This window comes from Arachis stenosperma, chromosome 9 (assembly GCF_014773155.1).
Source record: "Arachis stenosperma cultivar V10309 chromosome 9, arast.V10309.gnm1.PFL2, whole genome shotgun sequence".
Classification (NCBI taxonomy): Eukaryota; Viridiplantae; Streptophyta; class Magnoliopsida; order Fabales; family Fabaceae; genus Arachis; species Arachis stenosperma.
In genome coordinates, this window is record NC_080385.1 from 3734025 (window position 1) to 3740126 (window position 6102).

The 6102-nt window shown below is 24.1% G+C and overlaps 2 non-coding genes across 2 annotated transcripts; both read left to right on the top strand.

Moving 5' to 3' along the window:
• The first annotated feature begins 2226 nt into the window (after window positions 1-2226).
• Window positions 2227-2299, top strand: TRNAR-UCU (transfer RNA arginine (anticodon UCU)). Its single transcript has one exon. It is a non-coding gene; the product is annotated as a tRNA-Arg (tRNA).
• A 3110-nt stretch (window positions 2300-5409) lies between these two features.
• On the top strand, window positions 5410-5483 carry TRNAI-AAU (transfer RNA isoleucine (anticodon AAU)). Its single transcript has one exon. It is a non-coding gene; the product is annotated as a tRNA-Ile (tRNA).
• The last annotated feature ends 619 nt before the right edge of the window (window positions 5484-6102 follow it).

Here is a 6102-nt window from a genome sequence, read left to right on the forward strand (position 1 = left end):
AAATATCGTAACGTTAAATAATACTAATTGATTCTAATTATACGCTAACATTGCTAACATTATTAAATGAATCCGACGGTGAAAGTTGATTAACTGTTTATAACTGAAGAGAAAATCTTTTATGAGGTTAGTATCTTGTTAAAAAAAAAAAAGAAAGGATGAGACACATAAACAAATAATTTTTGTCCTGCAATAGTAAAGGAATTCCTTATACATATACGGATTCTGAATCTCAATAATTTGTGTTGTGAAATAAATTAGGAAAAAGCTTCCTGTTTCATAGTTTCATACCCTACCATGGTAGTATTTGTTTATAGCATGAGGAATTCGTGTAATTAATTGGTAGTTGTAGTGCTAGTACTTGTTAAGTCAATTTATTTATTTTTTTCTCAAACAAAAAAAAATCAATTTCTAATGAAAAAGACTTGCTATATATATGTTTACCATGTATTTTTTTTAATATTTAGATAATACACTTAATACCTCAAGTATACAAAAAAAATTATTTTAATAATTTAAAACATTATAATCATGAAAAATATATTTCAAGAGATTTAATAAGAATTTAACATTATTGCTGAGAGGCAGAATATTAATTTGGCTTAGGTGATGATTGATTATTAGGGATGGAGAGAGGCAATTAATTAAGAGGCTTGAAATTAACTTGACATATTTGTCCACACAATTGACAATTCCACATTAATTATAGGGAAGTACTTGAGGACAATATATTAAAAGCGAAAAAGGGTGGTTAAAATGGTTCATTCATTGTTCATAATGCTTAGCTGTTTAGCATTAAACTTGGACCCCTTGCTTCTTGTTCATTTCTCTGTTCCTACTACAAATATATATAACTGTGGCAAACAAAAAAATAAATAAATAAATAATGAAAATTAAAGCTAACTGCTACACTATTTGGTTTTATCTCTTAAAAGCCAAACAGTATAACCTTGAAAGTTTATGGAGTACATTTGGGCAACAAAAAATTTCCATACTAAAGCTGGCAAATAAACACTATCGTAATGCATTGAATTAAATTAAGAATATATACTCAAATTAATTTCTAAAAAATAAATAACTAATTTCGTTTTGGACATTTCGGTCTTCAAAATTTTTTTATTACATTTATGTTGCTAGATTTTACAAAATCAAAACATATAAATCTTTACTTTAATTAGATTATTTATTATTTTCACTTAGACAAATAAAATCTTAAAAATGTATCAGAAATATTTATATATCTTATTTTTATAAAATTTAAAAATTTAAGATGATAATATCAAACCTAAAATTTTTTAGAAATTTATTTTGGTGCATATTCTTAAAATAATATTATTCGTCATATTACACTCAAACAATATATATGAATAAGTAAAAGGGTTTTTTTGTGCCAATAAACTATAATTCAAATAGTATATTCTCTCTATACTTATTTAGAGATTGTAGATTCGAATCAAAAAAAATTTTGTTACTAACAAATTATAGATTAAATAACATAATCTTTTTTTTTTTTACCTAATAAAGATATGAATTTCAATCTCATTTCTAACTTAAAAAAAAAAAAAAGTAAAGGGGCTTTGCTTATATATATGTATGTATAAGCGTGCATGTATTTTTTATAATGAAATAAATGTTTACTTACTAAATTTTATTGAAAACTTCATAATTTTATCTTTTTGTACTTCTGCCTTTTTTATTCTTAACAAATGTTTTATATTTGAGACTTGTTACAGAACTCATAAAGAATTAAATAAATAAAGTAATACATATTTGTTTTTTATCCATTTAAAAAATAAACTAGAGTTATAATTCGTCTTTAATTTATTTGTCAAGTAACGATGATTTAGTATAACCAAACGGTCAAAATATCAACGACAACTATATATCTCATCAAAATAATAGCTATATGAATTATCTTCTATTCTACCTCTTAACAAAGAACATGTCTTATGCTCTAATTTTGCATTTTCTATAATTCACTTACCATAGTATAATGATACCTCACATCTCTAATAATAATTTATATTACTTTACGCACATATAACTATTACTAGATTATTAGAATGTCTTTTAGAGTTAATATAACCTTACATATTCTCGGTTCGACTCTGATCACAATACAAAAGAACTTCTGACGAAGGATTAAGGAAGTCTCAAATTAAGTTTCCAATCTCTGTGTCTCTCACTCTATATTTAAAGCAAATGAGTGTAAGCAATATGGCAAGAGCGCCCATGGCCTAATGGATAAGGCGCTTGACTTCTAATCAAGCGATTGTGGGTTCGAGTCCCACTGGGCGTGTATCCTTTTTCTTAACCATTTTTTTGAACTACATTTACTTATAATCTTAACAATTATATATGTTGTGCTTTTTGGTCTTTATAATATATCAACAAAATGCAATTATTGGAATGAAAAGTCTTTTTCAAGGTATAAGATAAGATACTTTTGTTTATTCTAAGAAATGTATGTAGTTAACATCGTATATAGTTCTCAACGTGGCAGGGTATGTAGCATTTTAATATCTTAATGCAAATCTATTGAATTTTGGGATGCTATATAATATATATTATCCCATGTTACCTTGTAACAACTGCAGCTCAAGTTATGTATGTTTGATTAATTAGCTTTGAAAATCACACTTAATTGTTCTAAAATTATAAAAAATTACATAAATACCTCTTAATTTGTTGCTCTTTCATTAACTTCTGTTTTGAATTGTTTAGTATCTTTTTAAAAAGAAAAATTGATGTTAAATATCACAATAAAAAAAGTATTAAACATATTATATCATTATGTTTCAGATATGTTTTATATCGATTAGATTGAAATCAATTAGGTGAATAAATATATTTTTCTTTGAATGTATAATACAAGATGAATACATGAATTGTAAAATGTCTTAAGACATCGTCTATCTTTTTCTTTGAATTTATCTTCTGCCAAATAAATTTTTTATTTTTTTAGGTTTAATTATTTTATTGGTTCTATAATTTTATTAAATTTGTAATTATATATATATATTTTAATTAGATCTTTACACTACTTTTAATTTTATAATTAAATTATTTTAATATAAAAAACATTAAAATTAACAGAATATTTCTCTTAAAATATACATGACAAAAAATTAAATTAAATTTTTAATTATGAATACTTTTAATTTGCAGTAAAAAATTTAGGTAATTCTAACATTTATTATACTAAAAAAGACTCAATTATAAAATTAAAAATAGTATAAAAAATTAATTAAAAAATTATAAAAATTTAATTATAAATTTGATAAAACCATAAGACGAACAGAATCATTAAACCCTTTTTCTATTCTTAATTTTTCTATACCATTACACTAATTTTGTAGTTTTCATTTATTCGATCCTGTAAATTCTGTTCATTTTCCTGTGTTGACATATGATTGAAACATAATAATATTAGAGATATTTGGACACTAGTGTCCCTCTAAGAATAACTCAATATAATGTTACACCTATATAGTATAAAAACAACATTTACAGCTAGCTAGTTGTGATTAACAAATTTGTGGTCCATGAACTTGTCAAGTATTTAATTAAATGCTTGCAATTTAGAGAGAACAGACAAAAATAAAAATGTCAACAAATTATGAGTAGCTAAAAGTTGTGTATGTAGTCCCTAAATTATTAAAGAGAAGTCATAATCAAAATTGTTGATGAACATTATCATGATAATAATTGCATTGTCTTCTGTTTAGAACCTCATAATTGCATTCTAAGTTTTATGTTATTTGCATCCACCATTCGTTAATGTCAAAAGGGTAAAATAGGACAAGAAATAATAATAGATATGGAATGAATAATCGGACAAAGCTAAGAAAAAAGCTTTTTATAAATAATGCCAACACTAACATAGCTAATAACAAAAAAAAAAAAAGAAAAAAAAGGGAGGTTGAGTAAATTATGAACCTTTCAAAAGTGGTAGAGAAAACAAACTTAGACAACGTGTATCATCACTTAGAATAATTCATAGGTAGTTAATTATATATTTAATTATTTATTCACACCTTTGCTCCTTTATGAAAATTCATATTATATATTTTTCAAGACAAACTGCATTTTCTTCTCTTTTTATGTAATTAATTATTCTCTTCATCACTCTTTAGTTTTCAATTATAATTGTGAGCAAATATTAAAAGAAGAACACTACATGCTAATCCATTCCAAAAAAAAAAATAAATATAAATGTAATGTTTTTTAAATTAATTTATTATTAAAAGAAAAAAAAGAAAAGTAAAAAAATAAATAAAACATCTTAAATCTCACTTCGTAAATTCTAAATATGAACTAATGATATAAAATAAATAAATAAAATATTAAAATTTGTTTAATTAACAAAAAATGTCATACTCGTTACTAAGTAAGGAACTTTTAAAAATAAGGAGAAAAAAACTACTAAAAGCATTTTATTTTTAAATACATTAAAGTGTTTTTTTAAAACTTGTTTTGCTCTTCATTTTTCGCGTATTTTTTTCTTCGTTTAAGAAAGTAATTAGTGGAAAAAATAACTAATATTGATTTTCTTTAGATAAATACTTAATTATTTGGATGCATATAATTTCTTTAACCAAAAAACTTATTTGAGAAGAAAAAGGGTAGTTTATAACGTGATCGTGTTTAATTTGTTCAATGTGACATTAATAATCTCGTGGACAATATTAAAATGGTTTCTAATAAAAAGTAGTTTCTTCTCAAGATTAATGAACAGTTGACAATATATATATATATATATATACTTTAACTGTTTGGACTCAACCCTATTAAAATAAAAATAAAAAACTAAATTAATTAATTATATTGAACTACTCCGGTTCGAGCATGCATGCTAAAATAAATTAATTAAGATCAAAATCAATCAAAAACTAACGACCGGTTTAATTTCAAAATTTTCAGTTTTTTAACTCATCATCAAGACTTTTAATATTACCACCTAATCAATATTTTAAGCTTATATAGAACTATGTTTTGCTATCAGTATTTATATATCTCTCTTACCTTCCATTTTTTTCTATACTTATTTTGATTCTTTCAAGGTGAAAACTCAGGTGAAGTCAATTTCATGTGAAATTAATATCGGAGAGCTGTTAGATGAAAATTTAATCAAATTATCTAACGGCTTTCAAATATCAACTTCACATAAAGTCGATATCAACTTCACGTAAAGTCGATTGCACTTGAATTTCAACCTTCTTTTAATTATAAAAGTTGTGATTATTCGATACCTACAGAAAATCCTGACTTTTATAGAGACAAAACTTAAAAGAAGAACAAAGTTATGCTTTTTTATCAATCACATGGAAAAAATTTTAATGGGTGTTAAAACGCTTTAATTTTATGAATTTGACAATATAGATAATTTAATACTTTATTTCACAAACTGGCCTATTAGCTCAGTTGGTTAGAGCGTCGTGCTAATAACGCGAAGGTCGCAGGTTCGAGACCTGCATGGGCCAATTTATAATTAGTCACAAGAAAAAAAATTTATTTAACAAAAAAACAATTTTAATAGAATAATCTGGAATTAAATATGTCAACTAATATAATTTTTTGGTTCAAAAAAGAAAATATAATATGTTAAAAAACAAATCCCACATTCCTAGCTAAAAGGAAATATTCCATGTGGATTGCAATCTAGAAAGTAATATCATTGTGAATATGGTGGGTTCTTATAATCATTATGATGTCACTGCTGATAGTAGTACTTTGTGCTCATTGAGCATATTTACTTTTATTTTTAATTAATTATTTTAAGTATTTATTTTAAATAAGAGAATCCGATCGGAGAGCATAGGATATAATATAAGCATTGTTGGCAACATGTAATAATTAGACAATATATATGCATGTGCTATTTGATTAATGATATATCGATCATTATTCACCTATAAAGGAAGAACTTATTGATATTAACAGATCATAGAACAATTATTTGCATGGTTTTTGAAACATGTGACTATGTGAGAATACTATTTATTCCTCTTTTTATATAACATTAAGCAAATGCATAAATATTAATGTTAAAAAATAACACTAAATATTAATGTATTGAAAACATTAAAAAAATCTGTTTTT